Source organism: Sminthopsis crassicaudata, chromosome 3, assembly GCF_048593235.1.
Source record: "Sminthopsis crassicaudata isolate SCR6 chromosome 3, ASM4859323v1, whole genome shotgun sequence".
Taxonomy (NCBI): domain Eukaryota; kingdom Metazoa; phylum Chordata; class Mammalia; order Dasyuromorphia; family Dasyuridae; genus Sminthopsis; species Sminthopsis crassicaudata.
Genome location: NC_133619.1, coordinates 502,686,830 through 502,705,466, shown reverse-complemented (window position 1 = coordinate 502,705,466; position 18,637 = coordinate 502,686,830). Strand labels below are relative to the sequence as shown.

Here is an 18,637-nt window from a genome sequence, read left to right as displayed (position 1 = left end):
AGAAGCTTTTAAATTCTAGATCTCTGATTTTGAAGTAACCCCTACCTGATCACAGGACTTCTAGGCAAAATAATGACCAGAAAATCATTTCTGCAGTGTTGGTGCTCCCTTCTTCTTGTTTTCCTATCATTGAAGAAGATGAGAATTACTTAGAGACGGCTGGTATCTCAGTGGATAGAGTGCTGAGTCAGGAGTCAGTATAAATCTGACCTCAGACCTTTGACAAGTCACTTGACTTAAAACTGCCTCAGTTTTCTCAGGTGTAAAATAGGGAATAATAATAGCACCGAATGTTGTCAGCAAAAAAATAAGATAATTGAAAAATACATTTGACACGTTCTTGGCATTATAAATGCTTATTTTTTCTCCTATAGAGAGTTAAGTAAGTCATATAGTGGCTATATTCCAGTCAGCTTCCTCCTTTCTTCCCTGCTGTCTAGCACTTTCTTTTCAGGGGTCTCAGAGCAGGCCCCGCCCCTATCCCCCCACTTCTCTTCTCCAACTCCCCTCTCCTCACCCCACAATCCTCCTCCAGTAACTGCCAATCCGGCTCCAAAAGCACTTTACCAGGAAGGAAATTAGCATGTATGTTGGGACAGAAAGTGACACTGCTCAGCTCTCACTGTCATTCTGCTCTTAATTAATATTTAACCTCAGAGAGACTGTAGCAGACGGAAGTCGCTGACAGGAGAACAAAGCCCAGGCTGGCACCCCGCCTCCCTTCTGATTCCCCATCTCCCCAGCTTCTCCCTCCACCTCCCCTGGGTCTCCAAGCCCCCTGAGGAGTCCCACAGAGTCTCAGGGCTGGGGTACTTTGGAAAAGAGCTTTACTCGAAAAACCTTAAACTAAATTTGGTATAATAGCAACATCAAAGACTTTGAAGCTCTAGAATATTTGGGCAACAACGTACAGACAGTAGCCACCCAGAACTCAGAACCGAGAGCCCCAAACCAGAGCCCAGCTTCTGCCCCGTCAGGGAGGCTGTGAGGAGGCAGGAGAGAAAAAGCAATGCAAATGTACCCCTCTCAGGATTATATTTAATGCACTATATTTAGTTCCCTTCAATCCCTCGGGGCTGTCAGGGGCGGTTGCAGCCCCACTCCCCCGGGAGTGAAATGACAGGCATTGTTACCCAGCCCGATAGCGCCGGCAGCCTCGTAGATGGGGGAGGTGCAGCTGCACCAGTTTTGAAATTTAAAGACCTGACTTCTGCGAGGATATGGAGAATTAACCCTTTGCGGCAGGAGCATGATTACCCCTCCCTCTCCAGACAGCCTAGACAGGCTGACCGAGATCAAGTGTTCACCAAGCCCACCAATGTAGGTGTCCTCCCCTACCTGCCCCCCCAGCCCGCTTCTTTAAAATCTCTAGAAAACGTTACAGAGCCTTCCTGTTTTTGCCAAGTTCTACCTTCTCTCTAGTTTTAGTTCTTTTAACACTTCTATTTAAATACTATTTTCCCTTCATTTCACTACCTCTTTTTCTCTCATCCAATTTTCCAAGTCCTGTTCTTATGTTTCTTTTTGATATAAAAAGTATTTAGAGACTGCCTGAATGCTGAATATAATGGAAAGATCCAATTGTTTGCTATTTCCTATTGTTCTCTAATGTGTCGTGTCTCATAAGACTGAAAGGATCTTAATATCAAGAATCCCCCTTTTTTTAAACATCTTTTATATCTTCTTCCCTCATCCCTTCTCCCCATACAAGGGGGGAAATACACAAGCACTCTATTCTGGACACACAGAAAGTGCTAGGGAAATGTTCATTTAATGGAATTTGTGCCACATTCCAAAGAACATTTGTTTTCTTACCCAGGGCAATAGCATTTTCTTCTATTTACTTTATTATCCACCAAGTTACCTAGATCTTCTTGGGCCCTCCATACACATGATCGAGGCTTCTGCATCTTAAGAGTTATATACTTGTTTACCTCTCCAATGGCATTGCTTTCACATTTATAACAACAACAGTTCATGAAAATAAAATCTGGAAGGGACCATAGAAATCATCCAATCCAACCCTCTCCTGTTACAGGTAAGGAAACTGAATCCTAAAGAAGTGATAACTTGCTCTAAGTCACTGAAATAAAAAGTGGTAATCAGTCCCTGAACTCAGAACATGAAGGCCAATGCACTTCCCATTAAATCAGAACTTTTTTATTTCTAATGAGCAAGTCTATTTACTCATAATCACTGGTTTAATTTGTTCCAATCTGTTTAATTCATTATTCTCTTTTCCAAGAGCCTTGTCACCTTCTTATACCTATCACCCAATCCTTAACAATCCTGTTCCATATTCAAGATATTTGATGAAAATGTTATATATCCCAAGAATGATCCCTTAGAGTACATATATCTGCTATGGGATGCAAATTCTTTATATTCCATATAAACTGGGGTGCTAAGCCCCTCCTGCTTTACCTCCTTGCCTCAAACTATCCCAATGACCATCTATACTGAATGCAGTAAGACTAGAAGAATTATGGGTCAAGTGAACCAACAGTCATTCATTTGCTTTCTTCTCCTTGCCTCCTTCCCTTTTCTTCTCTCTGGTCATCAGAGCCCACAGATACTAGAAGTATTTTAATCCAGATTTCATAAAGCAGAAAAAAAGATTGCTTCGATAGATAATACCTGCAATTCTGCAAATCTGCAATGAGACAGTGAATTTTATATTAATCCATTCTAGAATTTTGGGTGGGTAGGACCATTCTAGAACTGAGCCACAGTTTTTGGAGTGATGTGTTCAAAATTGAACTCCAATATCACAGTAGCTAATGTATATATAATAACAGAGACCTAGAGTAGATGACATCAGGGATTCCAGTTTTGTGACATCAGAATATTGCTATCTCCGATCAAAATGGAGCTTTCTAATTACTACCAGACTTTTTTTTTTTTTGTAATGAGGAGTTGATCAAGACAACCTCTGATAAACATAAATCTTCCTCAAACCACTTAAAGATGTTACAGGATGTGGACGTTTGTCCAAACAAATTCATTCTTTTTAAGAGACATGTACTCTAGCTAGCACCTTGATGAGATATAGAACTCCTGATGTGACCTAGTAACTTGGGTTTTGTCCAAAATAACTGGTAATTAAATATCAGGGAGAATGGAATCTTAAAGAAAAATACCTGTTTTTAGAGTCTATCAGAATGAGGCTCTGCTATCCTTTGGATCCTTATGCTTTGGCATTCTTTTCTAATGCTTTCTCTCCTGTAGATTTATAGGAAAGGGCAGGGAGAAAGTTTATTTTCACTCACCTAGCAGCACTGTACATTTGTAACAGAAACATGTCAGATGAAAAAATTAATGCCCAGGAAAATCTGAGACTGCATCTCTAAGGTCTACTTGTGTCTTTGGGGTTCCTTCCCTTAGCATAAGTCAGCAACTAGCAATTCTATAGAACAAATTTCTAGCCTTGGTGGTCGAGTTCCTGAGTTTGGATTTGGGGTACCAGATGACCAAAAGAAAATGATAACCATAATTCCACACTTTTGAGAAGGGAAGAAAACAAGCTATTTTCTGTAGCAACTACAGAAATTATGGCTCTGACTGGTTGAAAGATCTGAACCTAGTCAATTTTCCATAATGTGGTTTCATTTCTAAGACTATAGAATCCAGTTAAATGGAAAATAAATATTTAGCAGTTTCACAAAGGTGCTTAATAAATGTTTATTGAATTTAGAGCAAATATAATATACTTATATGGGTTTTTTGAGTATTCCATGAGCACCTGTAAACCCTATGTATATTACACCATTTCAGTGGTGAAAGAAACAGTTTTCCCATATTTTGTGTCCACATTGTCATGACTTCCTGATCATCTTTATGGAAAAGGACTCTGTTGTTTGTATCAAGGAAACCCAGAGATATAAATCATACCTAAGCTTTTGGAGATTTCCCTGAAATTACTTTGGGGTAGGAGCAAAACCAGAAAAGATAATTTAATCTTCCTTGTGAGCAGGGCCACCAAGATGGATCTGAGGTCACATAAGCCCAGAGGGTTGGGGCCAGGAGTTAGGAAAGGGAAGAGAAGAAGAAGAATGGCCATAGAGTATATAATTTTATTATATATTTTTATATTTCATTTTTAACAATTTTATTGATGTCTTTTCTTTATCTCATACTCATTTACTTTGCACTCAATCCTCCAGATTGGACTCTCTCTTATGACAAAGGAAAAACAATCAAAAATATTTGATATGGAAACATGATTTGATAGCATATATAAATATAACATTATGTTCTAATAGCCTCCCACATCTCTCCTATGAAGGATATATTTTTCATTACCTCTTCTTGAAGATTTTTATTAGTTTTTCTGTTACTCAGAATTCAACTTCCTTTTAGTCATCTTTTAATTTAAACGAACAATCATTTTATAAAACACAATATATTAAGAATATGCATGCATGTTGCTCTGTGCATTTATACTTCTATATATTTTCATTAATTCACTTTGCCTTTCTTAAAAATTTAAGTTCCCAAAAGTCATGAACTCTGGGGCAGCTAGGTGGCGCAGTGGATAGAGCACCAGCCTTGAATTCAGGAGGACTCGAGTTCAAATGTGCTCTCAGACACTTAACACTTCCTAGCTGTGTGACCCTGGGCAAGTCACTTAACCCCAGCCTCAAAAAAAAAAAAAAAAAAAAAAGTCATGAACCCTGTCTCCATAAATTTAGAAAACTTCAATCACAGTCATTCATTTAATGGACATTGGATGTGTGTATATTGCAGTTAGTGATATAATTAATGACTAGAAGTTGCAAGATAATGAAACTTTCTAAGAATAATTTAATTCAATAAATATTTATTTACCCAGTAGCTTTCACTAATAAGGCACTGTATTAGATACTATGAGAGACTCCAAATTCCTCAAACTCTCAATAATATGGTCACAACCTAATTCTTAATTCAGTTCAAGCCTTCTTTATCCTTCCAATTCCTCCTTAAAATCTATGATCTGTTCTTTTCATTCTACCTCAGTCACACATAAGGGTGGTCACATCCTGTATCTCACAAAATCTGAAAAATTTAATCGAAATAACTTAATCGCTTAGTCAAAATGACCTATCATAATGACATCATATAATCTATTATTCCATCTCTCTCTGTGCTTCATTCCTCCACTACCCATTCTTTGCCTTCTTCACTATCTTCTCTCCTTTTTCACAATACTTTCTGTGGGTTATTACCCCTGCTCTGACTTCGAATTCTTCCATTTCCATTCTCTACTCATAGTTAGCCAATTTTAACTCTACCCTGTTCTCTATTCTCAAATCCCATGCCCTCTAGTCACTGCTGTTCCTCATATAATGTACTCCAGCTCCTAGCTCAGAATTTTTACTAGTTGTCACCCATACCCATAACTCTCTCCTTCTTCAGCTTCTAGTTCCTAGCTTTTCTGGCTTCCTTAAAATTTCACCTTTTTTAGGAAGCCTATTCTGGTCTCCCTTAATGCCAGTGTTTTCTCTATGTTGAATATATCATTTATCTTTTATATATCTTTTTTGTATACAGTTGTCTTGAGTTCTTAGAGAAGAATTTTGCCATTCTTTCATATGCTTTGTGCTTAGCAAAGTGCTTGGCATATAATAGGTACATAATAAATGTTTATTGATTTCCTGATTGACCAGATTACTATTGATGCTCTTTCCTCAATCCTTGATTTCTTCCATCTATCTCCATCCTTCTGCTTATAGAGTCAGAGAAAAGGTTGAATAAAGCTGGAAGAAATCACACAACTATGCTGTTTGGGCACATTATAAATCTTGTTTTCCAACATCAACTGGATACTCACTGAATCAAAGCAATCTTTTTATTCCTCCTTAATTTATTCTCTATCTACTCCCCACAGAACTCCCAAACTTACTCTTCTCCCAGGCTTTCCTGATCTTTACCTTCTCTCTCTCAGCTAAAGATTTTGTCTTTTAGAAAATTGACACCATTTGACATAAGCCCAACCATTTTTTCCTTCTCTTCATTCTCAAGCCCTTTGACTTCATCCCCTATTCTCTCTTCCTTCCCCTCAGTCTCTGACACTAAGAAAGCCTTTCCCTTTGTCAGGGCTAACCACTCTACTTTTATCCTTGATCCCCTTCCTCTCATCTTCTCCAATATATCATAATCTCAATCATCCTCTCCCCTATCTTCTACTTCTTCCTATCTACTAACATGACCAAGTTTCATTAAACCAAAACACTGTCACTAGACTCTACAATTTCATCAAATTTTCATCTTATAACCTTTTATCCTTCTCAGTTAAACCCCTGTACTTACTACTTTATATTAATCATCCTGCAACTTTTTGGAATTTGGCTTCTGACCTTACCACTCAATTGAAATTACTCTCTAAAATCCAATTTTTTTCTATCCTTGCCCTTCTTGATGTATTTGCTATACTTGACATTGCTGATCACCTTAGCCACATTGATATTCTTTCTTAAGCTCTCCTACCTATCAAACTATACTTTGAGGAAACTAGGTGACATAATGGAAATAAAAATAGAGTAGTAGACCTGGAGTCAAGAAGTCCTAAACCGCATTTAGTTTCTTACATCTACTAGCTGTGATACCCTGGACAAGTTATTTAACTTCCATTTACCTCCATTTCTTCTGTAAAATGTAGATAATAATATCCTATAATGATTTCCTATAAAATGAGAATAACAACACTTAAACTTACCTTGCAAGATTGTTGTAAGGCTCAAATGAGATGATATTTTTAAAAAGCATTTAGAGCAACACCTAGCACTGATACACAGTAGTGACTATATAAGTAGTTATTTCCCCTCACTCTTACCCCCTCTCTAAACGTGTTGCCTTTGCTGGCTCATCATCTCCATTTATGGTCCCTAACTAAGAGTATTCCCCAAAGTTGTGTTTTGGTTTCTCTTCACTCTATCTTGATAACCCTATTAACTCTGATAGATTTAATTATTATCTTTATGCAGATGAATCAGAGATCTATATATCTAGCCCTATTAGTTTGAACATCTATCTTACATTTGCTTATTGGACATTTCAAATTGGATGTCACAGTGACATCTTAAACTCATGTCCCAAAAAAGTACCATTACCTTTCTCCCAGAATTTTCCTATTTCTGTCAGAGACACTATCATTCTTCCCAGGTTCCTAACCTTGGCATTATCCTTGACTTCTCACTCTTCCTCATCCCACATATATAATCAGTTGCCAAATCTTACCCCTTCTACCTCCACATCTCTCACATCCACCCCCTTCTCTCTACTCATAGCTATGAGCTTAGTTCAGGCTCTTCTCACTTCTCATCTGGATTAGTCTCCTAATTGGTCTCCCTACTCAAGCTAATCTATTCTTCACCCTCCTGCCCAAGTCATTTTTCTTAAGTACAGACCTGACCACACTACTCCCCTACTCAATAAAAACCAGTAGCTCCCTATTTACGTCTGTGTAGCTTTGAAGTCCTTCACAACCTGGTGCCAGCCTATTTTTCCAGCTTCCTTATGTACATTTCTCCCCTTTCTTCACTCTCCAAACCAGTAGAACATAGTAGAGAGTAATAAAATGGTTTTGGGGGACAATGAGGTTGGTTCTAATACTGATACTAATGCTGAAGGGTGGGAAATTAAATCATACGGAGGACTTGTTCTGCCTAAATCATGTACTCTTTCTCCAGAGTACTATTGGTTAAACTGAAATTTCTCCCCTTTCCCTCTGTGGGACATGGAGGGGGGAAGAGGTGGGAAGATGCCAGCTTGGCAGAAACCCATTTAAATATGTACCAAAACAGCCAAACTGAGCATTTCTCTGTTCTTTCCACACAACACTCCCTCAAATATCTAAGCTATTGCACTGTCTGTCCCCCATGCTTGGGATGCACTCCTCTCTTCAGTCTTATAGAAGACACAATTTAAGGACCATTTTTTATCTTTTATGAGTTGTCTATTTAATTATTTGTTTCACTTGTATTTGGTTATAAACTTCTTAAGGGTGGGAACTGCCTTTAGCCTCCTTTTGTATCTCAAGCATTCAATATAATACCTGGCACATAATAGGCAGTTAATGAATGTTTATTGATTGGTTTATATTTATCCTCTTCATGTTTATTTTTATGCAATTATATGGGGAGGTCCCAAAAATCAATTTTAAATTCATAAAGCTTTTAAGTTGTAGTTTTAACTGCATGAAGACTTTTTAGGACATATTCTATACATGCCTACATAATTTAGAATAGAAGTTCCTTGAGGACAAAGATTGTTTCATTCTGTGATTTGTATTCTCACCACTTAGTACAATGCCTAGCATTTAATAAGTGCTTGGTGATTTACTACCTGATGGTTTTTTATAGATATGTAGGCATATTTCATGCTTCCTGGAAAATTATAAGACTTTTGAGGGTAGAAACCATGTATTTTAACCTACAAGTCTAAGAAAGGTACTTAAAAGGAGAGGCATTTTTTTTATGTTTCCCCCAGTAAATTATAAATTCCTTAAAGTTGGGGACAATACAACCTTACATCCTCCTTCCTAACACAGTATCCCCTACATATTCCTTGTTTTTCAATTACTTCCATCATGTCTGACTTTTTGTGACCTTATTTGGGGTTTTCTTGACTAATATCCTGGAATAATATGCCATTTCCTTCTCCAGCTCATTTTGCAGATGAGGAAACTGAGGTAAACATTATTAAATGAATTGCCCAGAATCCACAGCTAGTGTCTGAGGTCAGATCTGAACTCGATCTTCTGGACTCCAGATCTGGCACTCTACCCTTACATAGTAGAGAGCAATAAAACTGGTTTTGGAGATAATAATGTTAGTTCTAATATTTCTGAAAGGTGGGAAACTAAATTATACATCGGGCCTGTTCTGTCTAGGGTCACTCATTAATCAAATAAGATGTACTTTTTCTCCAGAATACTATTGATTAAACTGAAATTTCTCCCCCTTTCCTCTGTGGGACATGGAGTGGGGAAGAGGTGGGAAGACGCCAGCTTGGCAGAAGCCCGTTTAAATATGTACCAAAGCTCCACCTCTGCCAGCAGGTTGCTAAAAATATCACCACAGTGAGAAGCTGAAATATTTTCAGAGAGAACTGTCTCTACTGCTCCCCACTTATGGCAAAAACCTGGCCCAAGAAGCCCCCAGACATTATCCCTTCAGAATACAGAAGCTACTATTTCTACTTTCCCTGCTCATTGGCTAGTCTCTGAGTTAAATAGGTCTAAGTTAAGGTACTATAACCATAGAATGCCCATTCTCCCAGGTAGGAGTAAATAAGCATTGGCAGTAAAAGTGCCACATGGCTTATGATTTCTATTGCCTTCCAGAACCATCTCCACCCAGATTCTTCTCCATCTGTCTCAGTCAGGATCTGGCCTAGAACCCAGAACCCTCCCTTCCCATCAATCGATTCCTCTTCTGCTACCATCAATCAACATATCCTCATCCATCTATAGGATGTCCTTCCTCTGATACTATCAGCTAAAGAATGAGTCTTATTATTTAGGGTGATTGTTACTCAGCAGACCGAGTAACAGGCTAATCCCAGATGGGACAATTTCTTATTCTCTTCTAATTCTTAGATGCTATGAGTTAATAATTCCCTTTATCCTAGTTTCTGCCCAACTTTCTACCCATTCTCCACCCACAGACCCAATCCCCATGCCAGTTAATGCCTCTGCTTCTTCCCCACTATCTTCCTCAATTTACTGCTTTCAGCCACATTATCTATTCCTACATGAATTTTTATTTGTATACCTGCAAGCCTGTCACAGTCGGGAGCTAGGCAAGGAGGAAGAATATTTAAATAGGGATAGTCCTTAGGAGAGAGCTAAAAAACACAATTCTAAATGTTCCTGGGGTAATTCCTAAATATTGTCATGTAGTGTTTGGAACTAGTGGGGCAAACAGACAGGTAGAGCAGCTCCTTCTTCAACCTGTGTAATGCCCTCTTAACAAGATGCATTTCCTGATGCTTTTCTATTGGAAACTTAGAGCTTGTATTAAAGGATACATGAAAAAGAGGAAAAAGTACTGGATTTAGAACTAGTTTTGATTCCTCCTTCTGATTCTTACTAAGGCAAGTCTCAGACTCTGTGACCCTAATTTTCCCCACCTTTTCTTTGACAATTTGACTACATGTCCCAAGGGGAATACACAATTTCAGATGTAGCCTGACTAGGATAGAGTTCAGTGGAATAATAATTCTACCACATGATCTTCTTAAAATTGTATAAGCTTTTTTTGACTGTGTCAATGAAGTCTGCTAAAGCCCCTGGGCCTTTTTAATGTTAATTGTTGTCTAGTTATAATGCTTTTAAAACCAAAATGAAAGACCTTCCAGTAACAGAGAACTTACTCTGGAAGGAAACAACACATTACATCTCTAGTCAGATATAATGATTTTTCAAATTGTTCAATTTGCAACAAGCGCTAAAGACAGCTGAGATCCTCTTCCCTGAAATCCATGGTTGCTCAAAAGAAATGGGCCTAATAATAATCCACAAAAGAAAAAACAACAAAAACTAAGTGATGCCACTGCTTAGGGGAACAGTTTTAACTGAACAAAAGATAGAAATTATTATTGTATAATTCTTATATAATTATATGACAATATATATAATTCTTTCAATAACTATAATTATTTTATAATTCTCATTTGATCAAATTGCAAGACTTTTGTACAAACAATATCAAAAAGGACTTGAACTAAAGAAAAACAACTAACTGGAAATAATCATATGAAAAAATATGCTAAATCACAAATAGAGAAATCCAAATTAAAGCAACTTTGATATTATACTTTATACCTTTCAGATTAGCAAAGGTGGCAAAAAAGTAAGAAGACTTATTGGAAGACCTGGAAAAAACAGGAACATAATTTTTTGAATTGGTCCAACCATTCTAGAAAGCAGTGTTGAACTATGCCCATTGATTTATACACTTTGATCCAATTATATCATGACTACATCTCTATCCCCCCCACCCTCCAAAAAATCCACAAAGAAGAAAATAATTTGTCAGTTCTTTTGTCAATAGCTAAAAATTTTAAACTATTGAGAAATGATTAAGCAAATTATAATATACACATGTAATGAAATATTTATTCTGCCTTAAGAAATGATGAAATTGAAAATTTCAGAGGAAAGGAGAAAGAATTTCATAAATGGATGCAGAGTAAAGTGAGCAGAACTAGAACAATGTATATACAATAATAATATTATAGAGAAAAACAAAGTTGAAAACAGAGGCAGCTAGATAATTCAGTGAATAAAGAGCACTGACCCTAGAATCAGGAGGATCAGAGTTCAAATCCAGCCTCAGATACTTAGCAGTTACCCAGGGCAAGTCTTTTTTTTTTCTTTTTTTCTTTTTTTTTTTAATTAATTTTTATAATTATAACATTTTCTTTGGCAGTACATATGCATAGGTAATTTTTTTTACAACATTATCCCTTGTACTCCCTTCTATTCCGAGTTTTTCCCCTCCTTCCTTCCACCCCCTCCCCTGGATGGCGGCCATTCACATACATATTAAATATCTTATAGTATATCTTAAGTACAATATATACGTGCAGAACCGAATTTTGTTTTTGTTGTTGTTGAAAAGGAAGGATTGTATTCACAAGGTAAAAATAATCTGGAAGAGAAAACAAAACAAAAAAACAAACAAACAAACAAAAACCCAATGCTCACAGTTTACACTCATTTCCCAGTGTTCCTTTTCTGGGTGTAGCTGATTCTGTCCATCATTGATCAATTGGAATTCAATTAGCTCTTCTCTATGTTGAAGATATCCACTTCCATCAGAATATATCCTCATACAGTATCATTGTTGAAGTGTATAATGATCCCCTAGTTCTGCTCATTTAACTCAGCATCAGTTGATGTAAGTCTCTCCCAGCCTCTCTGTATTCCTCCTGTTGGTCATTTCTTACAGAGCAATAATATTCCATAATATTCATATACCATAATTTACCCAATCATTCTCCAATTGATGGACATCCATTCATTTTCCAGCTTCGCCACTATGAAAAGGGCTGCCACAAACATTTTGGCACATACAGGTCCCTTTCCCTTCTTTAGTAGTTCCTTGGGATATAAGCCCAGGAGTAGCACTGCTGGGTCAAAGGGTATGCATATTTTGATGACTTTTTGGGCATAATTCCAGATTTCTCTCCAAAATGGTTGGATTCTTTCACAACTCCACCAACAATGCATCAGTGTCCCAGTTTTCCCACAGCCCCTCCAACATTCATCGTTTTTTTGTTCCTGTCATCTTAGCCAATCTGACAGGTGTGTAATGATATCTCAGAGTTGTCTTAATTTGCATTTCTCTGATCAATAGTGATTTGGAACACTCTTTCATATGAGTTGAAATAGTTTTAATTTCATCATCTGAAAATTGTCTGTTCATATCCTTTGACCATTTATCAATTGGAGAATGGCTTGATTTCTTATAAATTAAAGTCAATTCTCTGTATATTTGGGAGATGAGGCCTTTATCAGAACCTTTAACTGTAAAAATGTTTTCCCAATTTGTTACTTCCATTCTAATCTTGTTTGCACTAGTTTTTTTGTGCAGAAACTTTTTAATTTGGTGTAATCAAAATTTTCTATTTTGTGATCAATAATGGTCTCTAGTTCTCCCTTGGACAAAAACTCCTTCCTCCTCCACAAGTCTGAGAGGTAAATCATCCCATGTTCCTCCAATTTATTTATGATTTCGTTCTTTATGCCTAAATCTTGGACCCATTTTGATCTAATCTTAGTATGTGGTGTTAAATGTGGGTCCATGCCAGGGCAAGTCTTTTAACCCCAATTGCCTCACCAAAAAGAAAAGAAAAGCTCTAGAACTCTGATTCTGATCAATGCAATGAAAAGACATAAAAGAATAAAGATGAAGTACTATTTGACAAAAAAGTGCATGCAGAAGATGCTCATTTCTGGAAATTGCTAATATAGATATTTGTTTTGTCATATTAAATATGTGCATATTAAATGATTTGGTTTTCAGAGTAGTAGTTGGGTTTTTTTTATTATTATTTTTCAGTAGGAGGAGGGGGATACTATGAAGGATTGATTCATTTTTAAAACACTTGTTACTTGAAAACTTGAACTAAAGAAGGAAAAGTTCCTTAATTGGAAAAGTTTAAGTTTTTTTCACAATAAATATGTGTTAAGGATTTAATGTCCAAGATACTTAGGGAATCTGTATAAATATATAAGATAAAGATATTCTCCAACAGATAAGTAGAAAAAGGATATGATATGAACTAGATGTTTTCAAAATAAGTAATGCAGATTATTAACAATATGAAAGAATATTTTAAATCACCAGTAATAAAAGAAATTAAATTAAAACAACTCTGAGTTTTCTTTTTATAGCCATCAGACTGGCAAAGATAGGAAAAGATGGTAAATATTGAAACTGAAGAGACAAAGATACTAATAATTCACTGTTGGTAGATATAAACTGGTCCAACTACCATGTCTGGAAAGTTTTTACACAATAGTTATCATAATTTAATTATTAAGTTATTAATTAAATAATAATAATAAGCAATAAAACATTTAAAGAAAAAAATCCATGCCAGAATTATGGCTTATAGGTGGAAAACAGTTTGTGTATACATGGATATGAAAATATACACATTATACATATATACATATACACCTTTACTTGTGAGTACTCTGCCCAAAGAAATATAAATTTTGAGCACTAAAACTTCATAAGAGATCTTGGGATTTACAGACTTGATTTATTTTTTTTCTCTTCTCTACTTATTTTTTCCATATTTAATTTATTCTATAATTTTTAAAAATGGGGACAATTAACTATTTTGCTCTATGTAGTTTCATTTATGATTTCTTGAAATACAGCATTGGAATGGAGCTACTTGATTATACTTAAAACCCAAATAATAACCCTGGTTCTCTCTGATTAGCCAACAATAAGTCACAACCTTATTTGGTCATCGTTTGGGTTTTCATAGTTTGGAATGAGTGTAAACAGCAATTGTTTCTGTTTCGGCCAGAAACTCTGAAGATCTTCCCCTCCCAGATAGATTTCTTTTAATTAGGTAAGAGAGGCCATTTTTTGCCTCATTTTTTCCTAGTCTTGATTACTGAATGAGCTTTGCTCAAACTGAGACCTGGGAAAGGCCAAAGTCTCCCACTGTATCTGAGATCATCTCCAATTATCATGATCTATAACTTGCCTCTGGATAGATAGCTCCGGAGGGGAGAATGAGATGATGATTTTGCACATGGCTACTTCACTTAAATTCAGGTCACTAGCGCCTTCCTGATGTCTTAGGCTCTTTTTGAGAACAGGACAAACAACAATACATACATATGATAAGGTCCTATGTAGCTAGGTTTAAATAGAGAAAGCATGATTATAATGCTTCCTGGGGCTTAAGTGAGCCTTTTGTTCAAGTGGACTTTTGATTACAGTCCTACCCCAGTTGGAGGTCTGAAACCCTACTTTACTGTATCCAATCAGAAAGCTGAGTAATTATGTCAAAATCCAGAGGTTATATTTCCCTAATAAAACATAGGCTCCTGGTGTAGATTTTTGCTAAATCTCTTTTAAGGTTAGCCTACCAGTAATGGTGTAATGGTGTAATTTCCTTCCCTTGCTAACATGCTTTTGGACTTAGTCTGCTAAACTCCTTTATGGCTGTAGCCTGCCAGTCAATAGTGTACTTTTAGTGTGCAACTTTAATTCTTTGTGGACAATATTCCATTATGAATAGCAATATAACATCACCAAAATAATATTAATATTTTAAAATCGGGCTTTTTTATCCCAAAGAAGGCAACCCCCTTCTATCTATCTATCTATCTATCTATCTATCTATCTATCTATCTATCTATCTATCTGGACTATCAGGGGTCTCCTCCTCCATACTGATACACACAACATGGATAAGCTAAGTTTTTTGTTTCCCCTAAAAGGAGAATAGTCAATAGTGTCATGTATTCCCTTTAATGGGATCTTCCTTCTGGTTAATTAATTGTGTCTTCTTTCTGGTTAATTGTGTCTTCCCTCTGATTAATTGTGAATTCCACTAGGGAACTTGTCTTTCTCCTGATTAATTGTTCATTGTTAAAACCTTTTTTCTTGCTAACTCCTGTGTGCTATTCACAAAATAAATGAGCAAACCTTTGTACCCTGTGATGGATGCCTATGACATAATTTCTTTTTGTCAGGAACTGAATCTCTATCATGCTATTTTTATATAATATTCTTTTTACAAGCTATTGCTCTCCTGAATCTATTTCTATTTATCACTCCAAGAGCCTATTTTACCTCATCACATACATTCAGGCATTTACATGATATTCTAAAAGTCTTGTACAGTTTTAAACCACAAATCTTAAATATACATAAATATAAAATTACAAAAATACATATCTAGAGTCGTTGAAGAATGACAGTTAGCCTGTTCAAAATGGTTAGCAAAGAGAAGTTGATATTCTCTGATAGTTTTGTGATCTTGTTAACAAGGGTACTCAATACAAAAATCCAGGTAGCAACTTATGAATTCCTTCTCAGCCTGTGCCATTGTACTCTTCTCTGTGTCTTTCCATAAATACTCAAGATACCTTCCCAATGTATCTTGATATTTTCTAGCTACCAATGTAGCACATAGATTTTTCTTTGGTTATTCATTGTTCTGTCTACATAACTAAACCACCTCTTTTCCTACATATATCTGATGATACACTTTATGTCAATTCTCCTATGTAATTTTTCACTGGTAACATTGCCACCTAACACATGGCTACCATTAACCTCTATATTACCCTTATGAATTAAACACAATTTGAATTCTTTGGAGACAACATTCCATTATGCATGGTAATAGAACATCACCAAAATAACACTGATATTTATAAAATAGGGCTTTTTCCCCAAAGGCAATCCAATCCCCTGTGTTAGGGGGCTATCTACTAGGGGTCCTCCCCTCCATACCTCTACACCCAACATGGGTTAGCTAAGTTTTTTGTTTGTCTGTTTGTTTCCCCTAAAAGGAGAAAAAACTTTGAACAGCATTTGGGGCCAAGGTACAAAATACACTTTGAGTTGGTTTCCTGGTGGGTCTCTGGTCTTATTTAAGTGACTTCCTAGTCACCTAAGGATATAAAGAGGCTCACCCATGGGAAGTCTAGGCCTTCAGACTTGGAGGATGTCCCAAGATTGAGTCACCATACTCTGCCATGCTGAACAGACACATTTCCATATGGAAATGAGAGGAACTGTGTCTACCCAAACTCAATTCTGGAATATCCTTTCTATATACTGTTATGTAAGTAAACCTCCTTTTGTTAACTATTGAATAACCTCAGGCCTATCCAAGCACTTCCTCCTCCTTCTCCACTTCAGTGGTGGATCCAATTTATTATTTGTCCAAATAAATAACACATAAAATTACTACTGAGGTCTAAGAGGTCTAGGAGGGCTAGGGAAATTGACTTTTCCCTCCAAGGTTAAAATCTATATGCATAGACTAAATTCAATTATAGGAGAATTGTGTTCTGAAAAGGGTTCAGGTTCCTTTGCTGGAACTCTATCTTTCCAGAAATCAGCAAGAGTCAGGATCACTAAACGTCTTTATTCTAGATCTTTACCTTCGCCTCCAACGCCCGGTCACGAGTGCAAGTGAGCGTGAGTTCCACCACCCAAGTTTCTCTTGCTCCTCCCACACACGTCACTTCCCCCTCTTTGTCCCACCAATCAAGTCAGCACAGAACAGCTGGGGAGGGTCAACCTTAAACAAGTTAATAGGGAACCGTCCAATTGGCAATTAGTCTCACGTGCTTCACCATCCAAGTGCATTGCTCAGTTCTAGCCCTTTACATTCCTTTTCTCCAACTCTTTGGTTTTTTTAAACCCCTATCCAGAAACCCCAGGGAGAAGCACATAAAGTTTGGATTTGATTCATGACTACCTATAGTAGGGGGGAAATAGAAAGGCATTCAATATACAAATATAAATCAAGTATAAGACATCTATTTATTTCTTACACACACATACTAAAAACATAAATTACTTGTAAGTGTACTATGTGTGTGTGTGAACTTAGAATCATTATTATTATACTCTCTCTAAAGGTTGAAAAAATGTCAAAGCACAAAACATTCTGTAGGACTGACTAACTCCCATTTCTCATTTATCTTGACTCTGTATCCTTGAATAGAAGGTAGATTCTGGGGGAGACTTGACTCAGGTGTCTACCTTGTTAATTCAGGTTTGATGTTGGAATAAAATGAGCCTCTATAGAGGTTATTTAACTGTTAATAAAAGGAGGTTTATTTATATAATTATATCATATAGAAAGGATATTCAACAAAGATATTTCATGAATCTTCTAGCAAGTCAGACTCTAAGAAATGTTAAAAGGGGCACTTCATGCACAAGGATTAAAATAAAAGTTTAATACAGTTACATTAGTTGATTAACTCAAGAGTGTCCAACCTCTCCAAAGTCACAAGATTGCTTCCAAGATCGGAAATGAACATCTGAGGGTCACTGTTTGATCACTTGTGCTCAGGAAAGAAACATAAATCAGAAAATGCCAGCAAAGCTTTGAAGTCTAGTCTAACACATGTGCTGACTGCCAAATATGAAAAATTAACCATTTCTGTCTCATTAGAAGTTCAGGGAGAGATTTGCAGAGTTTTGACTTGTTCAATGAATACTAAGGTTGAGGAATGGGCAGGAGAAGAGAAAAGAGAGAAAGAGGAGGAAGACAGAGACAGCCAGCCAAAGAGATGGGGAGAAAGTGAGTTTCAGTCCTTTAAGACTTGTAAGTGAAAAATCAATTTACAAGCTTTAATTTCACATATTGTTTATTATTATCTCTCATACAGTTTTGAAGCAGGCCTCCAGAGAAAAGAAAAGGACTCATGTGTGCAAAATGTTTGTAGTAGCTCTTTTTGTGGTAGCAAAGAATTGGAAAATGAGTAGATGACCATCAACTGGGTAATGGTTGAAGAAGTTGTGATATATGAAAGTAAAATAGAATATTATTGTTCTATAAAAAATGATGAACCAGCTGATTTTAGAAAGGCCTGGAAAGATTTACATAAACTGATGCTGAGCCAGGACCAGTAATACATTGTACGCAATAACAACAAGAATTTGCAATGGATCAACTATGAGAGACTTGGTTCTTCTGAGTGGTTCAGTGATCCAAGGCAATCCCAAAAGACTTTGTACAGAAAATATCATCTACATCCAGAAAAAGAATTGTAGAGATTAAATGTAAATCAACACATGCTATGTTCACTTCTTTTTTATGTTTTTTTTTCTCCTGTGGTTTTTCCCTTTTGTTCTAATTTTTATCTCCCAACATGATTTTATAAAGAAATATGTATTAAAGAAATTAGTATACATGTATAACCAGAAAAAAATTAATAATGAAGCAGGCCTCCTCTCTACCCTGGCAGCCATTATAGTGTGATGTGAGGAACCAAGGGATCCCCAAAATTTCTTGCATCTTCTCAAAAGATCTTCAAAATTGAGCCAAACATATTGTCAGGGGAGCTCAGTGCATGCTCTGAGATGGCCCTTACAGAACAATCGTCATACATCTTCCATGGCATATACTCTGGCAGATTTCCCCTGAAAGT

The 18,637-nt window shown here is 36.5% G+C and overlaps 1 pseudogene; it reads left to right on the top strand.

Moving 5' to 3' along the window:
- The first annotated feature begins 1,116 nt into the window (after positions 1–1,116).
- LOC141562251 (60S ribosome subunit biogenesis protein NIP7 homolog pseudogene) overlaps positions 1,117–18,637 on the top strand; it is a 29,443-nt pseudogene continuing 11,922 nt past the window's right edge.